Source organism: Peromyscus leucopus, chromosome 15, assembly GCF_004664715.2.
Source record: "Peromyscus leucopus breed LL Stock chromosome 15, UCI_PerLeu_2.1, whole genome shotgun sequence".
Lineage (NCBI taxonomy): Eukaryota > Metazoa > Chordata > Mammalia > Rodentia > Cricetidae > Peromyscus > Peromyscus leucopus.
In genome coordinates, this window is record NC_051076.1 from 706,494 (window position 1) to 722,519 (window position 16,026).

Consider the following 16,026-nt stretch of genomic DNA (forward strand, 5'->3'; position numbering starts at 1 on the left):
ACATTGTACAGAGTACTATGGTGGCAACATGAAATCCCTTTCACAGATAACTTTGGTGTGAGGATTCACCTAACAGAGACTTTCTAAAAATGTTAATTAATTTATTTACTTATTTCAGATAGTGTAGCCAAGGATAACCTTGAACTTTGATCCCTCTGTCTCCCTTTACTGGGAAGATGGTATACACTACCCTAACTGGTTCATGTGGTTTCAGGAATCAAACCCACAGCTTCACGCAGGTCCTCTGCTGAAGATTTCTCAGAACAGGGTAACAATTTGATACTGCTACTCTCCTCTTTTTTTTTTTTTTTAATATGTTGTCAAGCCTGCACTGAAGCCTGAGGTCTCAGACCACCTCACCCACGCCCTCTTCCTATTCTCTTTTGTTCTTGGTGTCTCTAAAAGCCTCTTGCACATATACTCCCTCTTGACATCTGCTTCTAGGGAAATTTGACCATGTGTTTACAGTACAAACCACCACATTAAATTCTGCATGTGTGTTATTTCATTTATTCTACACAAAGGTACTATGAAGACATCATTGCTATCCCTATTTTTGAATAAGGAAACAGGCCAAAAGAACCTAATAGTTGGGATTTAAATCCAAAACATTTTTACACTTCAAAACATTTATTATACTATCATTTAACAGTAGGATGTCTATATAAAAGTGATAACACATTCCTAAAACTGAATATTATACAGGTCCTAAACTCATTTTATAGTAACAAATTTATTAACATAGGAAGATTTATGGAATAAGAAAAAAAGTAGGTCACAAAATAAATTGCATAATATTACTTTTATTTTTAAAGCACATACACATAAATCTGAAACAACATAGAGAGACATGATAAGTAGGTATCTCTGAGTGGGGTTAATGAGCAGGCTTTTATGCCTTTCTTTTTGGCTTATTTGTATATGCAAAGATTTCTGTAAGAAATGAAACTTCAAAGAGGAAAGGAAAAATAACAGAAGAAAATAAGCGCCAATTCAAGCCCCCTGAAGACTCTGGTCACACACACAAATCAACGCACACTGAAAAGCCTAACATCTTTAAACATGTGCACACTGTGTCTACAGCCTGGCTTAAACTCTGCCTTTACTGTAGCTCTGTTAGCCATCACTCTCCTACACATTCAGGTGACTTAATGACTGTTCTGTGTTCTCCACTTTTTCCTTCTGTCCCTTTCCAAAAGTCCTCACTAGGCCCACATTCCTCATTATCTTCCTTCATCAAGAATTTCTTCATCTGTACTGCTGCAAGCAAAATTCTTCATTCTGCATGCCACTGTTACAACGTTTGTAAGTGGTCTCTATAATAACTATTTGTATATATAACTTTATTTCATAGTAGTGTATAAGTAAAGCGATTCTTCATCCTTGTCTAATATATAATACATAGTTATTCCCATCAATATACTTTTAAAGATTTTATTTTTTTATTTTATGTGTATGGAGTGCTTTGCTTGAATGTTTGTATGTATATCACATGCATGCCTGGTACCTGTAGAGCGCAGAAGAGGATGTGGAAACCCCCAGAATTGCTACAAATGGTTGTGAGCCACCATGAGGGTGCTGGAAACCAAGCCCTGATCCTCTACAAAAGCAATCTCTCCAGAACCTCCATTAATCTTAAATCTCTACAAGATCGAGGGAGAATAAAAGTCTATATTTGTTTAATGTCAAATGGGAGTCAGGCGAAGTGTTTGAGCCTTTCCATAAACCAACTCACAAGATTTTTGAAGCAGTCCTGTGGGTCCATTTTATATACGAAAGCATAACTTCATAAGTCCACAAAGATCCCTTGACTACTTGTGTAGAAACTTTTTAATTAAAAAAAAAAACTGATATTTAAAATTCAAAATCCCCAAAACTCGAGTCTTGTACTTCCATTACAAAAGCATGATTCCATGTTGCTCCATGGGGAAGACACAGTACATATAAAGGCCCTACAGACCAAGGTTTTCTAGTGCACCAAAACTGCTCTCAGGTAATACTGGGTAGTTAACAGAAGTCAGTATTCACAAGTAATAGAAGAATTTAGATTATCTAATCCAATGTCTCTTATAAATGAGAAATATAACCCCCAGAGGAAGGAAATTCCCTTTATATACTATAATGTATATTATATTGTGTGGTGATATTGTGTTCCCCAAAATATTGTGTACCCTAATAAACTTATCTAGGGTCAGAGAACAGAACAGCCACTAGATACAAAGACCAGAAAATGATGGCACACACACCTTTAATCCTAGCATTTCGAAGGCAGAGATCAATCCGGATCTCTGTGAGTTCAAAGCCACACTGGAAACAGCCAGGCATGGTGACTCACACCTTTAATCCCAGGAAGTGATGGCAGAAAGCAGAAAGGTATATAAGGCATGAAAACCAGGAAGTAGAGCCTGGTTAAGCTTTTAGGCTTTTGAGCAGCACAGTTCAGCTGAGATCCATTTGGATGAGGACTCAAAGGCTTCTGAGGAAACAAGATCAGCTAAGGAACTGGCAAGGTGAGGTGGCTATGGCTTGTTCTGCTTCTCTGATCTTCCAGCATTCACCCCAATAACTGGCACCGGGTTTGTTTTTATTAATAAGACTTCTAACAATTCGTGCTACAATACTGGTAAACTGTCATGTGCTACTTGAGGTCATTGAAAAGTGGGTTACCCATATTCCTCTTGGCCTATGCATATAAACACTGTGCCTTTAAGAATAGTTAGAAGGCAATCTGTTTCCAAAAGATATTACTGTTGTTTCTATCATGATATAAAATGGACACTGGGCCGAGAAGCCAGAAGTCCAGGCCTGGAATGCTCATCCCTGGAGAGAAAACCTAATCAGGAGTTCCAGCTAAGTGCTTTGGCATCTTCAGTTGGTTTCCACTAAGTGCTGTGAGCACCCAGTCTGCTGATGGTATCTCCACCTGCTGCTAAGTCTTACTCAAGGAATGGGTATAAATTTTTTTCTTTTTTCTTTCTCTTCTTCTTCTTCTTCTTCTTCTTCTTCTTCTTCTTCTCCTTCTTCTTCTTCTTCTTCTTCTTCTTCTTCTTTTAATCTTTGGGGTCCTGCCACCCAGCTCTCAAGTAAATATACAGAGACTTATTCTTACTTATGAATGCCCAGCCTTAGCTTGGCTTGTTTCTAGCCAGCTTTTCTTAACTTAAATTATCCCATCTATCCTTTGCCTCTGGGCTTTTACCTTTCTCTAATCTATATACCTTTCTTTCCTTCTCACACCCTGGCTGGTTGTGTGGCTGGGTGGTTGGTCCCTGGCATCTTCCTCTCCTTCTGCTTTTCTCACTCCTCCTTCTTCTCTTCTAGCCTAGATTTCATCTCCTATTTATTCTCTCTGCCTGCCAGCCCTGCATATCCCTCTCCTGCCTAGCTATTGGCCACTCAGCTCTTTATTGGACCAATCAGGTGTTTTAGGCAGGCAAAGTAACACAGCTTTACAGAATTAAGCAAATGCAACACATCTCTGCATCATTAAACAAATATTCCAGGCGGGCAGTGGTGGTGCACTTCTTTAATCCCAGCACTCAGGAGGCAGAGCCAGGTGGATCTCTGAGTTTGAGGACAGCCTGGTCTACAAAGCAAGAACCAGGACAGGCTCCAAAACTACAAAGAGAAACCCTGTCTTGAAAAAACCACACACACACACAAAAAAATTCCACAGCATAAACAAATGTAATACATTTTAAACTAATATTCCACAACAAGTGGGGGCATTCTGTTCTGCCTGGGACTCTCTTGATCAGGAACTATAGCTGACTGCCTTAACGGGGCTTTCATAGTCGATTTCACCTAGATGTTTTAAGTACTTGGTTTGATGATATTTTGCTACATACCTATCTCTTGCCATTTATGTTTTTACTTTCGGTTGATAAATACTTAATAAACTTATTCATTCAAATATGAAAGTACAGCTATCATAGACCATTCTCTGTACCTAGCAAAACATATATACATGAGGGCTAGGCCAGAGTTAAAATCTAATAGGTGGCAATATGGCCTTTAAATCCTAGGTATGGTACTTAATAACTGTATGTGAACTAGCACAGCTTACAAAGCTGATCTTGTCTCAGCTTTATCATCTGTAAAAGAAGGCTAATATTCTAGTACTGTGAGGACTAAAGGCTACATTGCACAGGAGATGGTAAGCAACCATAAAGAGTTGACACTTATATGTAAATATGTACAATGTGTTGTTTGATAGCTGCCTTTAGAGGTAGCTGGTACTCAGGACTTAAGAATCACTAAATTGCTATTGATCTCTACATCTCTTGCTTTTGTTGCAAGTACTATATCTACATAAAATACATATATTTACCTTTGGGTTAAAATGATAAAATTGGCCAATGATAGGTATTTATCTTATTCATGTGAAAATTACCTATGACAATGAACATGGCTTTTAAATCTTATCTCCAAGGTTTGTTATGTACACTGATTGGCTACTTCTCCTTCTCCTTCTTCTTCTTCTCCTCCTCCTCCTCCTCCTCCTCCTTCTTTTTGGCTTCATAAAGATAGTGTTTCTCATGTAGCTTTGGAGCCTGTCCTGGAACTCACTACATACTATTGTACCTAAGACCTAAATGAATGATTTTTTTTTTTAACTAAGTTCTTTTGAAGGACTTCTTCTCTTTTATGTGTATGTGAATGCACAAATATGTGCAGGTACCAGCAGAGTCCAGAAGAAAACACTGAATCACCTGGAGTTGGAGTTACAGACCCATTGTGAGCCACCAGATGTGGGTGCTGGAAGCGAAACTCCAGAATTCTAAAGTAACGGCAAGAACTCTTCCATCTCCTAGCCTATTTTGTTGTTCTTTGTTTGGTTGGGTTTGTTTCTGAGACAGGGTCAGATAAGCTCAGACTTGGCTTGAGGGTCTAAGAAGTGACCTAGGACCTTAAACTCCTGTCCTCCTCCAATCTCCCAAATACTGGAATTTCAGGCACATGCCACCATGCCAGGTAAACACAGTAAAACAGTCAAATTCCAGAGTCAGGTAAACCGGATTCAACTCTCAGTCATGACAATTTTCTGTGTTTAAGTTACAACCTTAGAGGATATATAAAATGTATGCAGAGACAGGATTTCTCTTTTGTGAGTATTAAACAGTGAATATAAGCTGTAAGGCAGAAGGCAGACACCTATGAGTATTCATGAAATGCCATATGAATATAAGTCACAAATAAGAACAGTGACTAAAGCTAGTTGCTATATGGAAATAACATAAAATCTCCCTGAAAGAACTTAAAACTGTTTACTTTAAGATATGAGTAAAAAAAATAAAAGAATCAATAAGATGATAATATTTGTAGCAATCAGAAAATTATAAAAGTTCAGTGATTAATCAAACAGGAGATTAGAAAGGTCAACAAGCTTTCTTAAATATGGTTGCTTTACTCTGAAAAGGCAAAGGGGGCACCTGCCTAATGCTTCAGCATCTTTGTATTGAATACATTGCATTTTTCTTTTTAAAAATATTTTTATATGTGCACTTTATGTATATGGTGTTTTGTACACATGCATATCAGATGCACATCTGAAGAAGTCATTGGATCCCATGTGACTACAGTTACCGTTGATTGTGAGTTGCCGCATGAATGCTGGAATTGGACTAGGCACCTCTGGAATGTCCTCGTAAGCACTGTGCTATCGCTCTAGCCCCAATATTGCTTTGTTCTTTATGGTAATCTCTCAGCTTCTCTGGGATAGACTGATTTGCAGGGGAAATGAGGAAATAATGTAGGGTAAAAAGGCCAGCCAAAGAAACCCATCCTGACGCTCAAACCAGAGCCAGTGTAAGAAACACACTTTAGCCCTGAAACCAGAACCAAAGAAACACATCCTGACCCTGAAACCAGAGCCAAAGAAACACACTTTGCCCCTAGAACCACAGTCAGTGAAAGAAACACACCATGGCCCTAAAACTAGAGCCAAAAGGCTAAAAAGTGCCAGTGAAAGAAACACACTTTGACCATGAAACAAGAGCCAAATCTGTCCCTGACCAACTGAGCACAAAACCAACCAATTCCTGAGCAGGAAAACCAACCAATCCCTGAGCACAAAATCAACCAATGCCTGAGTAGAAAAATTAACCAATCTCTGAGCTTGTCCAAGCTCAGGGATTGAAATTTAACCAATTCTCACCCTGAAAATCTCCACCCTGGAAAAACTCCGCCCATAAGAAGCTCTCCTATGCCGTTCAGTTTACTGTCGCCTTTTCCCACCCTGGCACTTTCGCGGGGAGGGGAGGAATGGAACTGAGCAGAGAAGTAACAACAACTTTTCCCTAGAGCCAGAGCAGAGAGGAGCAAGACTGTAACACTGTCACTGGGGAAACCTTCCCCTAGGGAAGAGAGTTGTTACAGAGCTGTTAAACTCCAGGGCACCTGAGCAGAACTGTAAGTAACAACTTTGATGGGTGTAGGAGGCCAGCGCCCACCTTTTACATGGTTTTTATGAGGAGGAGAGAAGCATAAGGAATTTGTGGATAAAAAGATAGTGGAGACGAGACAGACAGAAACACAGGATAGCTTGGGGAGGACCTGGATAAAATCCACTGGCCCCTTCTGTCTCTTCAAAAGGGCTTTTTATAACAATGCCAAGGGGCTGGGCAAAAGATCTCCCCCTGCTAGATCTAAGCATACCTCCTAGCCCAAGTGCAGGCCCTTCCACACACCTGGTAACCATGCATGTGGTCAAGCCATCCATTGTGCAGTGCTGCTGGGTAAAGCAAGCTCAGATCTCACTAGGAAACCTCTGTGGGCTCCCCCAGGGGAAACTGAAACCCTCTCCTACTGGGGCAGAGTTGTTACATTGGGGAAACCTTTCCCTGGGGGAGGGCTGTAAGCTGCTACTCTTTCATGACTTTGTGGTGGTATTCCTAGGCTCCAGACTGCCAGGATCCCTTTCCATGTGAGCTGCAATGCTTACAAAAGGTGATTAATGAATTACAAGGCGATGAGTAAACTTAGCTGAAACTGCCTTAGTCCAAAAAGAATAATACTCTTAAGATTCATTACAAGTCACCTTTTGGGTGTCTGAAGAAATGAGCATCTTTCCTCACACTACACATTTGTCAGAAGCAATTTCTCTGGGTTACTCAGACCTCCATTCAAAGGTCTCCTGAACTCTTCATAGTTGAGAGAGTTTGGGGTAAAGCCAGAGCATTCTGAAAGTATACCCAATTCTGGATCAATGGTTTCCAAAATGTAACACGTGGATCTAAAGCTGATGCAGGATATCATCTCATTAGTTCATAGCAATAACAAAAACAGAAACCATTCTTCACTTAAAACCAAGGGAGAAGAGTTTAATTGTAAGTCAGGTGTGACTTCCATGCCCCATTCTGAAAGCAGGTAAAAGATGTCCTCTTCAGCTACTTGTGTGCCCTCCCCGTGCACCCCTGAACTATTTTAACAGTATTTAGTAGGAGGAACATAATGTAACTTTCAAGAAACCACGGTGCCCAAATCCTGCAAACAGGAGACAGTAGGAACCCAGTTTTCTTCAGCCCCGCCCAGGAACAGTACTTAGGGAGCCAAGATTGACTCCCACGTTGGAAATGCCAGTGAAGACAGTAGGCAGGGTCCCAGAGACTTCTTCAGCCTCAGGGAGGGTCGGGCTTCGCGGGAATGACTGGGGACTTACTGGTACAATGCTTGCCTGCTCACTTCTCGGTCCTAACAACACGCTTGCAGGTAGCCGGCTGGCCGGAAACACCAGGCCTAAGAGACGAGAGGGGAAAGTCACTCACCAGCCTCCACGGGCGGCGGCGCGGGTCCCGCAAGGGCCTGACGGGCTGGCCAGCCAGAAGCAATCGGCCCGCAGCTCACGCCGCCCTGGCGACCACTCCAGAGCGTCACTGACAACCACCCGGAAGTGGTGGAACCGCTTCCGGGGCCGCCGAGCGCGCGGCGGGAAATTATTTCCTAGTAGCAAGATTAGTGGAGCCGTGAGCGCCGCCGCCGCCGCCGTCCCCCCTCCCGCCGCCCCCGGCCCCGCCGCCGCCGCCGCCGCCCGAAGAAATCAGCCCAGACCCTCCGGTCGGCCGGGAAGGTAAAGCGCCTCAGCCCGGAAGACGCCATTCCCCGCGTCCCCGGCCGCGCCGGTGACGTTCCCGCCGTCCTCGCCGGGCCGCGGCGGCGCCCGGGGCTCGCGCTCCCCACAGCCTTGCTTCCTGCACGGTCGCCCGCGCTGGCGGCCGGGGCCCGGACCGCGGCCCGCCCCGCCCCGCCCCGCCCGGTCGTGTGGCCCGGGGCCTGCCCCGCGGCGTGCGCTCGGCCGGCCGCCGCTGCCGTCGGGCCGGGCGCTAGGCCGCCCGCGTCCCCGGTTTCCATAGAACCGGCTAGGCTGCCTCCCCCCTCCCGGGTCCGGGCCGCTTCCCGCCCCGAGCCGCGGTGGAGGTGGCGGGGAGGCCCGGGGCCTGCCTTCCGTTGGGAGGAAAGTCGGGACCGTCTCTCTCCCTAGTAGAGCGGTGTTTCCCACACCGCCAGGAAAATGAGTGTTTAATCTCTGCGGCTCGCTTAGGCTTTGAGTAGAAACGCGTGAACGTCTTTCCCAAAGGGAGGGCTGTGCTCCTGGGGATTGTCTGCTGCCTGAGCACCAGTAAGAGACCTAAGGGATTATCCAGAAACTTATTCCACTTCCAAGGTCTGACTAAATGTTGACAAACACTGATTTGCCTTATACTCCAAATCAGGATTTGGGACCTGTGGTAGCTGGAACTTGATTGTAAAGTCCCCAAGCTCTTTTATGACAAATGACTGTCCTCTACAGAGGAAAAATTTTTGTTGAGACATTGGGAATGAACTGGATTCACAGTATACCTGTAACAGACACCACATCTTACGGACTTGTTACCCTGTCAGGATCCGGGTCTTAAGGTGGTTTTCAAGCTGTCCCTGTGAATGGAATGTTTGTCATTTATTCTAGGTGTTAAGAGCATGGCTGATCATTTGGTTGTAGATTGGTGTGGCAGGAAATTTGATTTTTTGTAAGTTAACAATAATTTGTTTTCACGTACTGGGGTGTTTAAAAACACTCAGATGTTTAGATCTATTTTACTGTAAGACAGTCTTTAATAAGCAACTAACCTATTAAACCTGCTTTCTAAATCTAGATTTTTCTCTTGCTTTATTGACTTAGGTGATGGTCAGTTATGGTTTAGAATATTTTTGCTTTTGTAAAGCAGAAAGCTTAGATTATGTTAATGTGTGAAGTAGTGGTCAATTGTAATTCCTTTTCATAATCAAAATTAAGAGTACTTAAGAGTTCATTCCATGCATTCACATTCTCCATGGATGCCTCTTTGATTTTTTTAAGGAAACTAATAGTATAACCTTACTAATTAGATAGTATTTTTATTATGTATCTTTTCTACATTGTTCTACAAGTCTTTTCTTTCCACCGTTTAAAAAACATGTCAAGAATAAAGTCAGTTCTCCATAAGGTCAAAATAATAAAAACCTAAAGAAACTGAAGAACCTTTCCAAAGAACAAAAAGCTATAGTAGAACATCACCTGTTGTTATTTTAATTGATTACAGCGAAATTATTTTGAAATTGAAAATATAATGCTATTTTTGATAAGAAAATCCGTTTGAAAAATTGAAATAATTGATTCCAAGTCTGTCTTGAGAAAAATGATGGAATCTGTTTTGCTGAAAGAAAAATAACAGTACTCTTTAGAATATTGCTAGAAATGTGTATCTTAGACATTGGTATTTTTCCAAAAACAATGAATAACTGTTTAAATCTTTGCGTTTGTTGCTCTAAATGTCTTGCCCATGTAGTAGATTCTTTTTCATGCTTTCCTGTTGTACTGGTGGAATATTAATTGCTTTGTAGAATTGTAATGTGTTTATGAAAAGTAGATTAAACCTGAAATTTAAGCCTGGTTGGAATTGTGGAAAGGGTATAGCCTTTTCACAGAACACACTTATCTTTGAATCTTGGTTTCACTATTTTTACAAAAATGTGACTCCCTAAAGTAGGTTTTTTGTTTTGTTTTGTTTTTTGTCTTTTTGATTTTTTCCTCTGCCCCTGGTGCTAGGGATTGACTCGGTGCTTATTTCCTGCTAAGTATATACTATATTGTATTGCCAAGTTATCTCCCTTCCTTATCTAGTTTATTTATATATATATAAATATATGTGTGTGTATATATATATGTATATATGGCGTAGTATATACTGTATTACCAAGTTATACCCCTTCCTTAGTCTAGTATCTGTATTCTCATCTGTATGCAGGTAAATATAGTGGAAAATATATGAAGTGTATAGACCACAGTAGGCCCTTAATAAGAATTAAATCAAACATTTTAATTAACCAATTTTAAACTCATACTTTTCATACAGAAAACTTTCTTTGTACAGTTTGCTTCATAAGAATTCTTTTCACCCTAAATTGAAAGGTTTAGCCCAGCTTACATTTTGTACAGTGTTGGATAGATGGTATATCTCCACATTTTCCTTCAGTCTCTTATTTTTTTCTCTCTCACCACATTCACTTTTTATTAGTTCTCTGTTGCCAGATTTCCCATTAAAGGAATTAATAATTGCTCCTCTTCAAAGAGACAAGAACATTTCTCACATCTATCACTAGAGACTTCTGGTTTTCTGTTTCTATTTTCTGTCTTTTTTTTAGTTGTGTGTTGCTTGTAGATTGAACCTAGGGTCTTACACATGCTACTTAGAACACTGTAGCATTAAGCTACATCCCCAATCCCTCCAGACCTCTGTTAAATAATTAATAATATATCATATCATTGAAAGATGGGGCAGGAAGTAAGACAACTTTTTTCCATACTTATTTTGTGTGTGAATGTGTATACATGTTCTTCCATGTGAGTCTTGGGATTAAACTCAGGTCTCGAGGGTTGGTGGTGGGTGCCTTTACCTGCTTGCTGAGCCATCTCCTTGCCACTAACATAACAACATCTTTTAAAACAAATTCCCAAGGCTTGCCGAGTCCCATTCGACCAAGGGTCTGTGTTTTCCTGGGCCCAGAAGGGTGAGGGTTCCTGCACTCCACTTGAAATTAAAGCATTCAGAGCTTACAGAATTTCACTCACACGGGATGAGTACTAAGACATGAGTGTATGCTTTGCAACTTTGTAAGCAGGAGGAAATCTAATGCTTTGACCATATTAGGTTTCATTTTAATTTTCAGTTTCAATTTCTCAGATCTTTCAAGTTTTGAATTCAAAGCAGTAAAGTCAACTGTACAGGAGACTTATGTATATGCTTTTTGGAAGAAAGGATTTTTCAAATGTTCTCTAGTAAAAGAAGGCTTCAAATCAAAATAGTTTCCTGTTACAATGAAAATGAAGAGAGTGCTAATTTTCAAAATGTGTTTTATTATATTTATCAACAAGAATACTACATGGAAACATAATCAAAAAATAGGGAAGTACATTCCCAAATTTTATTATATGTACTTGTTTTTCATATGCACATTAAACTAATACATTAGTTTTATAAGGTGAAGAAATTAGAGATAAGTTTAATCGCTATGTACTTTTGAAATTTTCTATACTCAAAATGTTGGTTGACATTAAAAAATGAAAATTGGTAAAGATTATTTTAGAAGTAAAAATTTAGTTTTTACACACACATATATAGCTGGTTATGAAACATTATAATGCAGAATAGGGAAGAAAACCCTTACTTCCCTCCAAGGACTTGGTTACGCATCCTGTCTTCTCTTTTCTGCAGTAATGTGTAGCCAGCTGTTCATCCTGCCTTTTGTCACTCCCTCCTACCCCACTTTCCTGTCCCATAAGGTCACACTCTGTATGTCCATGCTGACCTCTGACTTGTAGTCATTGTCCTGTCTCAGCTGCATACCTTTGTTTTGTTACCTGTATTCCTGCCTTGATTTTCACTTTTGCTTCCTTGTTTTTGAGACAGGGTCTCAATGTAGCTCTTGCTGGCCTGGAACTCACAGTGTAGTCCAACCAGGCTGGCTTAAATCAGAGATCCACCTGTCTCTGCCTCCCTAGTGCTGGGATTAAAGGTGTACACTAGCACTGGCATATTGTAAAGAATTGAAAGGTTCTATTAAAAAACTTAGCATAAAATATTACACCATCACAGTAATGAGAAATGTAGGTTTCCTGGTGCTTCTGGCTGACACCAACTGTCAAAGAATTTCAGGCATCAAGGGTAAGCCTTGGTGAGAGATATTTTAAGACAGTCCACGCCACAGTGACAGTTGCTTGCTCTGTATAAAGGGCAGCCTGTTCACAGACACTGTCTTCTGAGATTTATGTTTTACATGGTTCAGGGTGAGTACATTTTAAAGAATTACTACTATAAAGTTTTTAAAATATTACTACAAAAGAGTTTTTTTATAACTAGGAATTTACTGGTGTAATTTTTTATTATAAAGATAAACAAATAATAAAAATAAATGGTCTCTTTTTCTCATTTATGTGAAGATGTCATCAGTGTGGTGCTTAAAGGTTCATATGTCCTACTCCCTTACCCCCACCTCAGCTGGGAAGATAGAAACATTTTCTAGAAATGCAACTAGTATTAACTGTGTTATGGAATGTTTGTTCTTTCTGGTACTGGAAGATTTCAGTCTTCCGTACTTCAGAACATAATTACCTACATAAACTTTAACTTTAGTCTAAGTTACCTGGCTTATTGATATGCTTTAAGGACATTTCTATAGTGTTCTCTTTTAACTCATTGGCACATCAGGCTGTTTACTTTCTCTTAAACTTCCAGGGTATGGAAGAACCATCAAACTACTACTTATGTATAAAATACATCCTTGTCTGTATTGCCATGTTTATGTATATATCAATTGTCCTGTGTAGTCATATATATTGGATGTCATGTAGACCTTTTTGTTTCATACAGTATGATGTTCAAAAACGTTGCCTTTGCTTTAGGTTGTTGGTCACATAATTACAGAAGGCAATTAGACTAGTCTTGGCATTCTTAAAACTGCTAGCTGTGTGCATGTCCATGATTTACAGCTCTGTGAAAGTTAACTAGCGTATCTCCTGTTTTTCTGATAAACTTGTGAATAAATATCTTGCATTCTGATTTGTTTTTAGACATGTATGTGCTCATGCTGTTTGAATCAGGATATTCTGTTTTATCACTTGGATTTCTTCCTTTTCCTCTTTTTATATGAATAGTGTCAGTTTCTTAGTAAGCATTTTCGAAGTAAGGAAATTGCTTTAAAAATGCTTTTGTGCTTTCTGCTGTTGTATACTACAGTTGGTCCTATTTTCATCTTATGAGACATTGTTTTAGCAGAAAATGCTGCTAAATATATGGAGGTGATTACTGCCATTAAAATGTATATTACAAAGGTAGGTTTAAGATGGAAACTGCATTTTATATATATATTTATTCTAATAAGTTCAAATAATTTAACAATTTATACTTCAAAATAAAATGTATGAAAATGTTACTTCAGAACTTAAAGTACCAATTACTGATATGAAAAGAACAGTGGGATGGATGTTTTTCTTTTATTTTTATATACCATGTAATTTTCATAAAGCATAATGCAATATTTAAAGCCAACTTATTGGTGATAGCGTTACAGCAGTTTTTGTAACTTTGTTTTGATTATTGGGGGCAGGAGGGCTTGGGGATTGATCCCAGTGTCCTCTTCAAGATAATCAGGTGCTCTGCTCCAAAGCTTCACCCGCCCCTACTCCAGTTAGTCATTAACAGTTTTTAATGCAGCGTATATTCCATAAGTAAGACTGTAAGTTTTAAGAACTACTCTGATCCCGCTCCTTTTCATAACATTTCTTGAAATAACCTGCTAACTAGTTTTGAAAACTCTTCAATACATAAATAAAAATATAATTTTGGAAATATATACTATGTTTAAAGTCATGTCTTCTCATAACTGACTTTTGAGATCTATAAAAACACTGATTAAAATCAAGACTTTATATAGCTACATTGAATTTTAGTTATTTCTCAAGAGACATATCATTTTCTAAATGAAAATTGTTAAAGAGTTTTCTTAATTCTTTTGAGTGAGTGAAAGAAACTTTCTCCCTGGTTGTAGGCATCTGCTGTGTAATACGAGTCTGTCTTTACTGGGTGCATGTAGATGTCTTGGGATCCAACAGTATCTTTACTTGCAGTGCAGCATAGTCTTTGTATAGTTGTCTGCATTGCTAGTCTGCATTATTGGTATTGTCATTGAAGAGCTAACCATATTAACCTTGAAAATAGTTTTTAAAATGCACAGTAAAAAGACCCTTTTACTGTGGACATACTTGTGTCTTATTTATTGATGATAGTATTTTATAGATATATTTCTTTCTTGAGATACCATGCATATTAGTGTACATTTTATAACTGTGTCTTAGCCAGACCAAAGCCCTGTACCTTATATTAATGCATTTGCTTCATTTGAAAGTCTCATTCTTATAGATATTTAGTGTTTTATATCTGAGTTTCATTATTTTAGAGGACTGATACTGTGTACTTATTGCCACTTTTGGAATCAGTTGGCAAATACTGAAGACAGATTTTTTGAGGTCATAATATCAGCTTCTTTTACTGTGTAAAAATTGGTTTGAGAGAGATGGCTTTGATATGCAGCTCTACTGTGCTCTTTCCTATATGACCTGTGAATTGATCTGCCCCTGCAGTGCAGGACTCCCAGCAGCTCCCTGAGATGTGTCAGAAAGCATTAATGTGAGCTGTCTTCACAGGTATTCAGATGTGCTGAGAAAAGCATATCACTTGGGTCTCAAGGAGCTTCTGCCTACTATGATACAGCGTAGGAAGAGGAACTGCAATCGCTTTACCCTAGCTAACATTTCTTAGGAGCTTTAAGTGTGAAAAAAGAAGGTTCACTCCTGACCCTGTGTGATATTTTAAATGTAAATGGTTTATAGTGAAACTCTCAGTGTTACTCCAGAATGAATTTTGACCTGGAGGATAGGGAGTGTGTGTGTGTGTGTGTGTGTGTGTGTGTGTGTGTGTGTGTGTGTATACAGTTGTCCAGAGGTGTTACAGGGTTTTGATTCCAGGACTCCCCCATCAGCTACCAAAATCAGATCACCTAAATCACGTATTCTCTTCCACATTTTAAATCATCTCTCAAGAACTTAAAATCTCTAATCCAGTATATTCTGTGTACATAGTTATTATTTTATTTGGATATGGAATAGTATTGAGAGGAAAAGAAACATTTACATGTTCAACTTCAAGGATTTTCCCCCAGATATTTGACATGTATATTCTGGTATGTAACTCATAAAGCCTTATTTTAGTTCTTGAAAATAAAATTTCTATAAGATTTTACTCACTTAATCCTGTGTTTAAATACTATACTTTTAAAAAATTGTCTTGTTTTGACTTTAGGTTTATGGGTTTTTCTTTTTTTTCCCCTTTTTCTTTTTGTTTTGCTTATTTTTTTGTGATGTATATTGACTGAATGCAGGGCCATGTCTATGATAAGTGTACATACTATGCCTAACACTTAAAGATTACTTATTTTTAGTGATATAGATATATTATATATAATATATATGCACATATATGCATATATATACATATATATCAGAACATGTGTGGGGGTGGTAGGGAGAGAGGAAGTAATTAAAAATCTATGTTGTAACAGAATTTGGAGTAATTGTGCCTGTCTCTTAAATTATTTACTATAATGCTGTGGAAATAGGAGTCTTGTTAGTAACTTTGGTGACCAGTATATATTCTTTAGTTTTGCCCACATTTTGAAAACGACCATGCAACTCATAGTTTCATTTTCACAAGTGTGCTTATTTGAAAAGCTTTCAACAAAAACTCATGCTGAAAACATAAGTATGCTGATATTTATCTAGGCCCCTATCATTTTGTGAAGAATCATATTCAACAGTGTGTTTTAATGGCAAATAACATCAAAACAACAACAAAAATTCACTTTAAGATTCTGAGAAAAATAATTTGAAACTGGCTTTTATTGTAGTAACTAAATTTAACATCATTACTTACAGTTAAGGCTTGCATGTTTAATTCA

General features: G+C 39.1%; 2 protein-coding genes across 6 annotated transcripts in view; one reads left to right on the forward strand and one right to left on the reverse strand.

Moving 5' to 3' along the window:
- Nucleotides 1-7,848, reverse strand: part of Kiaa0825 (KIAA0825 ortholog) — a 432,213-nt gene extending 424,365 nt beyond the window's left edge. For all 5 annotated transcript variants that reach the window (XM_037211082.1, XM_028891593.2, XM_037211084.1 and 2 more), the window contains exon 1: nt 7,767-7,848. The gene's annotated coding sequence lies outside the window, so the exon portion shown is untranslated. The remainder of the gene's footprint in view (nt 1-7,766) is intronic.
- A 149-nt stretch (nt 7,849-7,997) lies between these two features.
- Nucleotides 7,998-16,026, forward strand: part of Slf1 (SMC5-SMC6 complex localization factor 1) — a 69,591-nt gene continuing 61,562 nt past the window's right edge. Inside the window, 1 exon segment of the mRNA XM_028891576.2 lies at nt 7,998-8,068. The gene's annotated coding sequence lies outside the window, so the exon portion shown is untranslated.